Source organism: Calonectris borealis, chromosome 15 (assembly GCF_964195595.1).
Source record: "Calonectris borealis chromosome 15, bCalBor7.hap1.2, whole genome shotgun sequence".
NCBI lineage: Eukaryota > Metazoa > Chordata > Aves > Procellariiformes > Procellariidae > Calonectris > Calonectris borealis.
In genome coordinates this window covers 9,000,478-9,014,504 of record NC_134326.1, presented here as the reverse complement: position 1 = coordinate 9,014,504, position 14,027 = coordinate 9,000,478, and the positions used below count along the sequence as shown (strand labels likewise).

The 14,027-nt window shown below is 35.1% G+C and overlaps 1 long non-coding RNA gene across 1 annotated transcript; it reads right to left on the bottom strand.

Annotated features, from left to right (window-relative positions):
- Positions 1 to 1,643: 1,643 nt before the first annotated feature.
- On the bottom strand, positions 1,644 to 13,749 carry LOC142088629 (uncharacterized). Its single transcript, XR_012675888.1, has 4 exons — positions 13,187 to 13,749; positions 9,757 to 9,835; positions 7,804 to 7,895; positions 1,644 to 1,807 (listed from the first exon to the last, which is right to left on the bottom strand). It is a non-coding gene; the product is annotated as an uncharacterized LOC142088629 (long non-coding RNA).
- Between the last annotated feature and the right edge of the window lie 278 nt (positions 13,750 to 14,027).

Here is a 14,027-nt window from a genome sequence, read left to right as displayed (position 1 = left end):
CTGCCACAGAACAGGGAGGGAATATTTTGAAGAAGAGAAAAATGTTGTTGTCAGACTACAACTGCAAATTTTTTCTGACCTTCCTTCTTGAGGAAAAGATTTAGTCAGCTAATCCCCCCCCCCCCGCCCCTGAAGTTAAACCTGGTGCAATTCTTAAAGACATTCTGCAATGAATTTGCTTTGTTCTTTAATCTCTCCAGAGAGAACGTGTTGCATATGAACATTTCTCCTGCTTACTCTTTCCTTGCTAAGGGCCTACCATTGTGCCTTCAAATTGAAAATGTAATTGCTATTAGTGTCACCTGGACACACAACTCTAAATGGAATTCAGATATGTCGTAGGTATAGATACAGCTGTACCTAAATGCTTTTGTATTTTTTTGCAGCAAGATTGGTAACTGGATTTCCCTGAAACCCAGATTAAAGTTGTTTTTCTGTTTTCTCTGTAACTTAATAAACATTTAATTTTGACATTGAAAAAATCTTCAGCTGGACAGAGGGAAGGCACCATTTAAGAGCACTGTTAGAGGCATTCTTGCAAGATGCAGGAAATATTTATTCCATCTCTCACAAAAAGCAGAGAAACTTAATCTAAATCTCAGTCTTTTTGTACCAGGACAAACACTCATCAAAACTTCTTATCTTTTAGTTACAGGTGTCAGGAAGGTGATAAGATGAAACAAAAACTCTTCCTCCTCCCTCTCCCCCCCATTACATAAACCTTTATACAATCCATTCTAAAAGGTAAAAATGATGTTATTTGGAAATAGCTTTTGACATTTATAGGTATATTTTTTTCCTCTAATAAAACTGCAGAGAAAAATTATTTTTATTAGAAAATTTCAATTGAGCAAAGGTTCTTAATGATAAGTTCTAAATTTTATAGTCACTTTTACAAATAAATTCAAGAAAATACTTCAAAGCTATGCTATTATTCATTTTTATATATGAAAGCAAGAAGTAAGTTAAAAATAAAAATGCAACAATGAATCATCTCTTCTAAATCCTACCGAAAGATCTGAGGAGGCTGCGTGTCTGCCTAAAAAACTTAGCAGAGTCACTCAGTTCCACCCTCCTGATAAAACACATTACAAAATACAAATCTGAAATGATTGAAGCACAGTCATCTCAGAGGGAATTGTAAAAGCTTCCTTCTTTAATTTCAGTTTTTTAATGGAGGCTAATCCTTTGCTCCCTATCTCTCCTCTTCTGCCTTCAGTAATAATATATTACAGACTAACAAAAACTCTCACCAGCAAAAGTTTCACAACTTGTACAGCAAGTCTGCATGAAAAAAATTAAGGAAAGGACATAAACTTATAGAAGATGTGGATCTTCCTTTCTGGTACAATTTTCATACAGCTACTAAAGATGATCATATGTACAAGACAACATTTTATATACTGATATTTACTGGAACTTTCACTCACATTTAGTTAAAATTAAAAATCTAATAAAATAAAACATAATTGAAATTACTGGAAGGATTTCCAGTAGTTTCCCAAAGGCATGGAAGAGCATATGTAAACAGAGAACCTGATAGTGATGTTCCTGAAACCATATTTCAGAACAGACTATCTATCTATAAGAAAAGGCTGAAAGAGACAAAGTTATCACCACACATATGTACCTTTTTTGATTTATTGTGTGAAGAAACAGGCTTTAATATTTGATTCTTATTCTTTGTATGGTTAGCTCAAGATGAACTCTCCTGTCTCAAGTGTGTATTTTACTGCAGAGGATCTTGGTTTGATGAGTCTCAGGTCACAAAACACGCCACTTCAAAAATCAATCTGAAGAGCAGGCACTAATAGCGAAACAAAGTAGTTGAACATATGACTATTTTTAAAGAAAACAACATGATCTTCTCTGTCCAAATATGCACAAAATTTTCAAAAAATTATTCATTGTACATAGCAACAACCAGCTGCTCAAAATTTCAGTCACAAAGTTCAAAATAAGCTTAGATGTTTTATGAAAAACATCATCTTCTCTCAAGATAATTTACATGAAGCTTTTTATATGGTGAGGCAGTTAAAAGTCGAAGTTTCTCTTGCCTGTTTTTTTCTTCTTGTTAGAAAAGAATTACCTTTAGATATATCAAAACAAAAATAGTTCTAAAATTATGCTGTTTCTCTCTGAATACTTTCACTCAACAAGCAGTAGTAGATTAGGCTATACTGCAAATCAGTTCTGAGTTCAGGTTTTAAAGGTTTTAAACCTTTGAAAAAGCCTAACCCAGATTTTCTGTTTCTAACCAAAACACCAAAATTCCCCTGGCTTATGTTCTTGTAAAGAAACATTTACGTATTGCTGCAAAATACCAGCTGAAAATCAAGAAACATCCTGTCTTACTGGCAGGTATTATTCCCATGCTATTCATCATAGTGCTGTTCATATCAGTGCTAGCACCCTCTCTGATCTCACCACCAAACCAAAATTCTATGCGAGAAGAAAAAAAACGTTCGTCTTTCCAAGCTCAAACCACTGCACATATCATGTATTGTAGACACATGGTTTGTATTTGTATTGCAGAGAAGACCTAGAGTAGAAACAGGTACAGCTGCTAAGGAATGCATCAGGAAAAGAGCTGGACACCTGAACAGTAGCTAGAGACCATTCCAAGGGCAGTGACAGAAAAAAAGTCAAACAGCTAAAAAACAACAAAGCAGTGAGTCAAGTGCTCTGAGTCCATTAGTGAAGGTCCTTCCTGCCCTCCACTTCTTATTTCAAAGGCACACCCTACCATTTATTATCTCATATCGTATTTACCATTCTCTGTGTTTGGCCAAACCAAAAGGACACAAAGATGGCATGAACCCAGGGGAACACCAAAAGGACTTCAGCATTTACCTTAAAGTGGAGAAAGCAGTGACAAGTTAAAGAAACTGGAGGGATTCAGAGTTTTTAAAAGTGACTATTAAGGCTTAGAAAAACATTGTCAGGGCAGATGTTGAGAGAGAGATGGATCTTTGTGTTAATTTCACAACAGTAGCAGTAAGTTTTTATTAGGCATCTGGTAAAAGAATGGAAAACAGGAAAAACAGGAGTAGAAAAGAGGACAAAAAGAGCAGGATCAGGTCAAATAATGCCTGCAATATTAAAATCAAAGCATTACATCCCATACCATATTTGCAGATACTAATTCAGATATTTGCTTTGCAATGGCAGATCAATGACTTTTTCATGTTACCTGATTATAAGCTGGACAAAAAAGTAATTTTTTTTCTTCCCAAAGTGATTTTTTGATGCAAAGATATCTAGGAAATATCTATGGGAGAACAATTTTGTTGTTTGACTGGGTTATTTGAACTGTGCTGGCACTCTGAATAACTAGTCCAGTGAATATGGAAAAACTAACATAAAAAAGGTATTCTGCTTCCATTTCAAACATTGTTCTAAGTTCTAAATACATTGTTTGTATTTTTGTGGAGTTTTTTCCCCCACAAAATAAAACTGAAATTTCTGAAATAAAATAATTTTGAACTATCACATTTGAATTTTTTTTTTTAAAGAAATATCTGAACTTTACAGATCCCTTTTGTTTCATTTTCTTTAAAGGAAATTTCAGCAAAACGTAAATGAATTATGAAACATCAAGTGTCATCAACCACATTTTCTGCCAGAAAGGTTTTGGTTCAAAATTATTCCCTACTCCAGAAAAGATTACATAGCTCTGTAAAACCCAGCACTGATGTACATCTTAATTGGGAACTAAATGCATTCACCTAATACAAGAACTAACTCACAGAAATGCTAGGAAAGCATACAATGGGATAGAAATGAAGTTCTTTAGTTTTCTTAATTAGAAAACTAATTATTGTGACAAAAAATGTGTCAGTGTAATTCTACATTCCCTGTAGATAAAAAAAACCAAGGCTGTCAACAAGTTCACAGGTTAACTTGAGCTCCTTGTTTCTTTCCCTATTCTCCCCTGCTGCACTACATACTTTGCATGATGGACCAAAATGAATTGTTAATTTTGTTTAAGGACAGGCTGATATGAAAGCATCAAAAGCAATGCTGTAATTCGTATTTTGGTGCTTCCAAACTACTTTTTCATTTAAAATAATAATAATAATTTCATATAAGTTAATACTTTCTTTTCCAGATTTCCTAGCAGTTCAATTCCCTCCTTGGAATCGAACTGTCTTAAGTTCTGTTCCTTTATCTTCTCCACTGTAGTTGTACTTATGACATGAACTCAGATTTTGATAAAAAGTTACACAAATAAGCATTCAGCTTTCCTTTTGCAACTAAGGTATATCTTAGATAAGATAGTTTTTGTTTTTAATGAGGTTCATCATGTCATTTCCAAAATAGAAAAAAGCAGGAATATAAATAAAAATAGAAATATAAAGCTTATGCCAGGTGTCTATAAAGGCAGTCAGAAAACTTGCAACCCCCCACCCTGACTTTGCAAACCTTTGAACATTTAAACTCATTCTAGCCTTTCAGAGATCAGCTTCTATGTGTATGCCTGAACTTAGCTGAGCAACAAATAAAAAAAAAAAATTGCATTTGAGCAGGTAAGAGCACAAACAACCATTGAGTGAGAGTCTGTGTCCTAGAAAAGGGAAAGCAAGCAGTAAATGTAAAGCCCCTAACTTGTGAAAAAATCAAATACCATATTCCTCCTTCCCTTTTAGCTTTTAAGATTCCATGTGCCAAGTCCTACTTCAGATTCTTAACATACTTTACTGTTAGGAGACCTAACACAATGAGAAAATAATGACTTGGAATAATAATTTTACTGATACAAAGAACCTTCCTGAACTGAGCATGTTTTCCCTTCATGCCATGAACTCCCTAAAGTTACTATTCATTATCAACCTCTTCTGATAAAACAAGGTTCTCTTCCTAGAGTGGAAGATGTTCATCATTGATAACTGGTCTGAAAGTACTGCCAAGAACACATTATTCCACTGAGCTCTTAGGACAGGTGAAACCTATCCTGAGAACATCACCAAGGACTCCACCAGCCCATTACCAGTGAAAGCACATTTAGTTTAACTGTTGGGGGGGGGGGCAGGACTCGTGGACAGACACACGACTGAAAATTGAAACAATCCATTATACTGATTACTTTTTATTTTATTTGCAGAATACAAACTTCAGCTCTTCCTCATTTGAAGCATGTTCACCTTCTCACTTTGTAGTGTTTAACTTGCATAATTAATCAGCTTCAACTATGAGAAAGAACTACACAAAATACTTTAAAAGAGGGATAACAAGAAAAAAGCTGGATACACAGTTTTCAGGACTTCAAAGCAATAATGGTTTCTTACAGATGCACAGAAGGGACTGCTTGAGGTAAGATATCTTTACTCATGCAACAGAGACTCATCCTAAGTATTAATAAAAGGCTGACTTGCAAAATAAAAAAAAAAAAGATCTTATTTTAGTCTAAAAGTGATTATGGCCAATGAGAGAAGCGTTAAGACTAACATATTGAGCTTTAAGTGTGAAACTCCTTTAAGGTAAGACTGTTACTAAAAATCAGTGACCTGAAGAAAAACATATGACAAAAGCTAACTTTCTTTTCTGTGATCAGCAGTAAAGTTACAAGTTTTAAGAATGTTCTCCATCACTTTGTACTTTATATAGGGCACACGCAACAGCGCTACAAGGTTTTAAATGCCTTTTCACTGAATCCTCAAGAAATGCAGCTGATGGCAACACAACAACTGATGGCACAGATCAGCCTATCATTATTTTATAGTACTTTAAAGCCAGTAAAAAGTGTATGTTAAATGGGATCACAGCTCTTAGACACTTGCAGTGTGCTGAAATTTTGCAGTCTCCTTCCACAAATATTCTACATAAACACAAGGCAGTAGAGAGAAAACCAAAAACCTTTCAAAGTTCCACCTGAGAATTTTCTGAACAAAGGAATAACACTAACCAGTTCTCTCAACATTAATAAAATATAAATGATTTACTCACTTTTCTGTACAGCAGAGAATAAAAATATGTCCTTATATGTTAATCTTAAAAAAGCATCACATGGCACTATGAAGCTATGAGCTAGAATTACCAGATGGCTCATCTCTTAGCAAATACTAAAAAGACCCAAAGGGCCTTCTGTATCTGCTAGGTACCGACTAAAGTCTAAAATATTACTAGTCACATCTTTGTCAAAAAAATATCCAGTATCTCTTAGGACTTGGTATTATTGCACCCTCCAAAACTCTAAGTAGTGATGGGAAATACAATTCTTCATAGGGGAAAAGAAAAAAAAAAAAAGCAATAAAAACCATTTAAGACCATGTTAACATACAAAATATGGCAAGATTACCACATGAACTGGCTTTGAGCAAATTCAGTCTGGAAATTAAACTAAGTCCAAGCTACAAGCAGAGTGAGGTTATAGAAATATCTCCTATCAAGAGTAGTGGCCAAAGAAACCTGAAATAAAAAGTAAATAGTGAACTGCCATTTTCCAGTTCTATTTCTCACAACATGAACCTAGTTGGTTGTTCATTTCTGTTATGTGCACATTGGTAACTGTATATCACTTAGATGATTATATTATTATTATTAATATAGTAAAACTTAAGCTGTCAAAAAATCCCCAGTTTTTCTTCCAGTGAGATAGGACAGTACATTAAAGTGAATCCAATTAGACTACCTTGAAGCAAGTGTGAATTTTTTACTGAGTTATTTAATAATTGATCTTAAATATCCCAGCAGGGGAAAAGTAATTCTTATTTCCTTACATTTTTTTCCACTTTTCTGAAACTTCAGCATCATGATTTTGTGTCAAACAGTAAAGGTCTAAACCCTTAATGCAAGCCTGCAGGCAAATTCTTGCACTCAGTATAACTTCAGTACATTGCATATTAATGGTAGTAACTGCATTTCTGTGTATTTCTACAAAAGCCCATAGAAGACAAGACTGCCTTTTCCATCTTGTTGCAAGATCAGGCTTGAGACAATGAGATGATATAACCCTGTTCCTCCCCCCCTCCCCTTTTCTTTTTAACATGTTGCCTTTTCTTTCTCCCAGTGAGGTATCAGGGAGACCAAAAACGATTTTTTCCCCCCACATAAAGTACCTTCAATTTAAAGTTACACTACAATATCAAATCTGAATTTAATCTTTGCTTCAATGTAGGCAATACTATCTCATGTTTCACCTTTGTTATAACAAGTGACAATTTTTTCATTAAAATCTTGAACCATCTGCATAACCAATGAAAACACAGTAAACTTCCCTGATAGACTTCAGAAAGTGTGAGAACTCAAAATTGATACCTGAAATACCTTCAGGTTTTCAATATGAACAGGAGTTACTGATCTGAATCATGTACACAGGGGTCAAAGAGGGCCATGCTTCAGTTGAACAACTGGCTCTCTGCCGTGACCTAAGCAGAGTACATTCATTCCCAATAATGCATCAATGTTAGCTACCTAAAGCCCATCTGGAGAGTGCAGTGCATGCAGCGAGCCCAACTCAGACTGGAGAACAAGCATAGCACACCATAGCTGCATCTTTTGTAAGACATGACAGTTCATACATGTGCAACTTAACATGAAACCAGCCCATAACAAAATAATTAAATTCATTTGACAAGTGAAAACCACTTGCATTTGAATCAATACAACGTAAAACAAAATATTTAAATTTCCACAAAGGAAAATAATTTCATAAAATTAACTCTCCTAGAGATTTTTCTTTCCAAACAATCAGACACAAAGCCCTTGAACAGCTTTAGCAGGTTCATAAGTATGAAGAAGGAGGAAGTTTTTTTTAATTTAAATACAAGTCAATAACAATAAGTCTGAGGAACAAAAGCTCACCTTCATTCTTTGGACTCCCAGAGAGCAGGTAGCCAGTTCTAGAAATAGATACCAGATGGAGAATTTGGTTCTGAAATCACTTAAATAGTCATCTAGAGAAGAAGGAAGAGCTCTCAAAGCTGGGTTCCCAACCTTTGGGAAACTAGGGAGGTAGTAGGGATTATCTAAAAGATGATCAAACTGACAGGACATTTGCATATTTTAACTCTGCAGTTTCAGTTATCAAAATGGCTTTCCAAATACAAGAAATGTAAAGTTTTTACACATGAAGCTGTTAGTTCTTTCTGTAGATTTTGCAAATGTTTTTCTCATACAAGCTTTTCATAACCTACAACAAAATTACTTTAGAGTTCATAAAACTTAGTTAGAAGATGTTCTAGAAGGGATAGGAAAAGAGGAATAGCTATCCTTAATGGTAAGAAGACATGCGCTTCTGCTCGCATATCCCGTGTTCCCTTGTGCTCAGCATCCTGCATACATACAGAGAGTATGCAGAGGGCACGTTTCTGTAGCAGACCTTTTCCAAAACCATGCCTGGTTTTTGTCCAGTCCCTCTCTGGGGACTCTGTCGCGAATGAGTGGTTTAGAGGCTGCCCAAAGTATCTCTGTCAAAGGTATTAGCAGAAAGTGATTTTTTTAGCTCAAAACTTTAGGAGGCATACACTTCTAACCAGGTAAAACACAGCAGATCACAACATTTTAGGAAAAGCACAACAATCCTAAATTAAAATTCCACAACAGTGTTTCAATAAATCTCATTGTTTTCCTGGAAATCCATAAGGCTCCATCTATTATAAAATAAAGAGGTTGTTTCTTTGCTTTTTCTAACTTTGAACACTCTTGCATCCAAACCAGATGATCTTATTGCAAAAGAGAACCCAACTATTCCTCTCCTACCCACAGGCCTCTATGTATATTACATTCTTTTCCTAGGGAGACTTCTGTTAACATTTCTTTGTCAAATTAGCTTCTTTGTCTGGCTCTTGATAACATCCCACTGCTTCCAACTCTTTCCTCTGGCAGATGAACCTGATTAAAATTATATAGCTCAGTTAAAACCTTTTAACCTTAAAACCCCTACATTAAGATTTAACAGTTGACTCTTAGCCCTCAAGTAGTATTGGGGGTATTGATAGATGCATTCATGATACAGATATTTTCATAAATAGCTTCACAATATCAGCTTTAAATGTTTAAATTGCACTGACACATCCAACAAAACATAGGATAAGTGCAAAAAGCTCTCAAGGTCACATTAGGTTTATCAGATCTACAGAAGATACAAATATAGCAACTTGGGGTGTTATCCCTTCAAAGAATGTATACCTTCTTAGCAAAGTGAAATGAAGTTGAGGGACAAAAGGTGTGATATCCTGTCCCTGCATTTCTTTTTTTTTTTTCCCATTTATCCGTGAAAACAAAAGAAAATCTGCTGATGTTACACTTTTACCCTAGGTCAGTCATCTAACTTTAAAAGCTTAAAAAAAAAAGTTACTTTCTCTCAATTGTAAATCGAACAACAAAATGCCACCAAGCCATAAGGTAACACCCTCTCACTGTTGACATTTGTTACATTTTCACTCTATGTCAACAAATCTGGCAAAATTTTATTTTTTTACATGGCCATGTAGCAGGAAGCTGAGTCACAGTGTCATGATTTGAATTAGCTCATTCCTCAGGAGAAACTCTAAAACACCACTCCCCCTTCTTGATTCTGTATGTAGACAGCAGTGGTAATTGGTTATTAAATAATTCTAATTAAAACCAAGCAGGTTCATCCTAGATTCCCTCAAGTTAACTCTGATTAGTGGCTGTAGATCTTTGTTGAAGATTGTACATCTTTGCTGAAATGATCAAAAGTGAAAATCCCATTTTAGCAGCAGTAAAGTACATTTTGCACTCAGAAGCATAAAAGCCACTTACATTTCAACTTATATTTCACTTAAATCCTACCTCTAACACCCAAGTTCTGGTTTGTCGTTTCTTCTATCTCTTGCACGTAGTACTTCAATGCATCTGTCGCTACCAACACCTACAAGTACGAAACAAGAGGAACTATAACAAAAATACTCTCGTTCTGCACCAATTTAGCATGTGAAGAAACCTATACAATATGCATACTTCTAAGAACCTGGTACACAACTTAGAGGTTTTCAGTCTTCTTTTAAAGAGCTGACTTCTCTCTCAAAACTGGAAGAGGGAATACCTCAAAATTTACACAGACTAACATATTCTAGATACAAGCAAACAAACAATCTTTCAACTGTCTAAATATTGGGTAACAATGCACAATTTGTTCAAGTCTTGTTATACCAAAAATAATTTTTAAAAAAATAAACCACAGCATTCCACATACTCTCTTGCACCTTTTTCTCTCAAGATTAATCCCTCACATTTATTCGTTTCAAGCACTCTGCTACAGAAGCAGATCTTGAAAAAAAACTTCTGGTCTTTATGGTGCCTTGTAAGACATATCACACTTACTCCAATGTTTCATTCATTTGACAAATTGCTAGAATTCCAGAGGAAAAAAGCAAATCAGAGTTGCAAAAAAATGCAACAGCTGGTCTAAACACAAGGCACTAAAGGCACCCTAACACATTCTAAAAATAGAAGCACTTGAATATAATTACTGCACATGTTTTCCAGGGGAAATATACTTAATGTGCCATTAGTTACAAGCCACTGAGTCAGACTGGAAATTCTGAATGCTAGTATAGACCTGTGTCTGTCAGTGAAGCTAACTTATCTCAATTTTACATTTTAAGAGATCTTCAAGCAACAAAAGCAAGCATAGGATTTTCTTTTCCATTTTTAAAAATAATATCATACCTATTTTGAGCATATAATCTAGAATAACAGAGCATTATAGAAAAATAAAGCAACCATCCATCAATCTGATTAGACCACACTAGTCTTTATCAAAGCTATTTTTAAAATTCAGTTTGCAAATCTTACTTGTAACTGCAAAATATAGCAGTATGCTAGATTGTGAACATATACTAATTCAGAAGGCAGTCACGGCAGAACCTTCTTGTTCTCTGCACATCTTCTAGTCTTAAAATAAGGAAATGTTGTGCATAAGGTAGATGTGATGCACGCACACACACACACACACACTTGTCTGAGTGGGAAGAAGGGGAAGGAAAAGATAGAGATACAACAAGATACAAGAAGATACAAACAGAATCGTATGTAAAGAAGAACCTGCATCACTCACCTGCTCTTCTACTGCAAGAAATGCTTCACAACAGAATCTGGATTGAGCCCAGAACAGAGCTGGTCAAAATTTCCTTTTCTTATATAGGTATTCTTTTCCTCTAAATCAGTATTTTCTAGCAGGATAATACTGAAAGAGAAAGCATTCAAATGAAGATCACCAGCTTGAGTGATTTATGAAATCTTTGCTAAAACTATTTTTTATTTATATTACAATGGTTAAGGAAGCAGAAGCTTCTGAATTTTCTGTATAGTCCTTCAACAGTCCTTTATGGCAAAGACAGCTTCAAGGAATGTGGGATAAGACAAACTAAAAGAAAGCATAACTTCCTCTCAGAACAAGAGTTTCAGCAGAGCTGTTACTCAGCGGTACTTTCTTACATCTCATCTTCTCTACTACTCTGTCACAGACTAGCTCACTTTGCAAGAAACCCAGAAGACAAAATTAGTTTAAAAAAAAAAAAAAAATCAAAAAATACCAAAAAACCCCACACCAAAAAACCAGAAACAACTTTTTTGCTAGAGTTTCTACCAAAATGGCTCTGTATCAGTAAATCACTTAATTTAAGTCCTTAATACCTGCCATAACATGTTAAAAAACACTTAAATCATAAAAACTCTGACATATAAAAGCACAAGTAACATTGCATTTTACAGTGAAGAGCTCCCCTTTGTAAGATGGGGATCTCTCATCTCCACATTTTACTACAGACTTGCATCACATGGGCCAACTTTCCGTTAAAAAAGCTTAAGATTTCAGTGAGATATTGAATCTCTTAAGATCTCAGGAAGCTTAGAATTTGCTGCTTCAGTGTTTAGAAATAAAGTTCCCTGGATCAGCTCCCCATGTCCTCAAATATTAGACCCTTGTTTCATCAGCAATTTATAACTAATGTTTTACAGAATCAAAAAACCTCAAACCATGCAACTTCAAAAGCCAACAGCAAGACAGGTGTTTCAAGCAGACAAGTACACTCCCAATCTAGCGATACTAAGTCTCAGATGATAAGAGTTACCAATTTTGCCCAAAATAGAAAAAATACTAGGGAAGATTTTCAACTATGAAGTGGTGAAGGAGAGAACTCAGAAGGTATAAAAGCACAAGCTGCGTAAAGTCAATAAAGGCGACCTTGTAACTCAGCATGGCATCCTCAAGATCTTCAGAACAGTACTCTCATATCCCTGTCACTTTACAGAGATCTCCGATTAGTATAACATATACTGTGCAGTAGCATCCAGAGGTCTTAGATGCTAGACACCACATATATACACACAAGACAAAAAGATAACTACTACCACAAAGAAAAACCCTTAAAATATTCTGGAGCATGTAAAACCAAAATTCTGCTGAATTTTAGTGGGTTTGAAATCTACAGAGATGCAACAGCACATCCTCATACATTTTCAAGATCTGGGGTGGGTTATGCAAGGGACCTCACGTGGAGAGAACATGAGAACGTTCCCCCTAAGACTAACTATGGAGATGAAATATGTCTGAACTGACAGAGAAAAACACTAACTTAGGCCAAATATATTTGATACATTTTTGATTATTCTAAAAGTCAGCTAGTAGAACATAGAAACTGGATACACCTCTTTCAAAAAGACAGCTATAATATATTCAAGATTAAAAAAAAAAAAGCTTACAACAGATGGGACACAGTCAAAACAAAAATAAACCTATTAACCCCTGTGGGTATGTTTGTTCTAACAGTTAACATATAACAAGTTCTTCTCACCATGTGAAATGTTGAAAAGACTGATCGAAGAAAATGTGAGGTTTTTAAACAGAAAAAATAAACTGTTTCACTTATGTTTCATCTGTTGATTGAGTTGCAAAAAGCAGTAGTACTACATGAATGTCATGCATACATACATCTGAAGCTATTTGATTTGAATGCTGAAACTTCACAATGCCAAAAAATCTGAAAAATTGTGTTTAATGACTTCTTTGAAGCTCAGTGGCTGCTTTTCATGAATTATTAATTCCTTACATTATTTAGACTACTCTCTCCATATATTAGAAAGCAGCAGTAGATGTGTAATAACTGTTTATATTGATTATAACAGCATCTACATTACTATTTTTATAATTTATTTCACAATATATATTTTAAGTATTTCTAGTTACTATAGAGATTCTATAAACACTCTATACACATACTTTCCTTCAAATGACCAAATCAGTATCCTGTTGTCATAGCAGCAAGTTGCTTTTTGAAGCCCAGACCAGCGAGGTGGCTCTTACTGGAGTCCAGCTAAGCAAATTACCTCATCCATCCATCTGCTTCTGTAATGGGACAGAAGGGAAAGGCCTGCACAGTTTCTGTCCCACCCACATCTCCTGCATCTCAGTCGGATGCTTTGCATGTGTACCGACTAGAGCTTCAAAAAAGCAACAGTGTTAAAGCAGGATCTAAGCTACCTTCCTTCAGTTTCAGTTCTCAGAGCTCCCAATCAGTGCAAAAAAAAAAAAAAACACAAAACCAAAACCCCAAAAAAACCAAAACAACAGAGTCCCCTTATTATTCAAAACCATGCATTTCTAAGCAAGGACATATATATGGTTTTCAAGATAATATTCAATTAACTTGTTAAACTAAACCATACAGCAATAGTTAGTATCTGGCTATTGATGCTCCAACTCCACTCATCCAACATGTCTTTGGCATTCTGGAAGGCCAGAGAAACAGGTAGGCTTTTCAATGTACCTTAAATAACCACAATAACAACCTTAAATAACTTTTAATAACCTTTACAATGTGCCTTAAATCAATATATTTGACCAAAGCAGTAAAAATGCAAAGCCATTCTATACTTGCTTAAGACTGAACTATCAGATCTACATTCAACACTGACCCTGTTTTGGCAGAAGGTCTCTTTCCACAGAAAGGAATCTATGATTCCGCGATTGCAGCCTTACTGTAACAAGTATACCTAAACATTGAAATAGATGGTGCTTGCTGTAAATAATTTCAGCAACAATTTTATTCGAAATGCTTTAA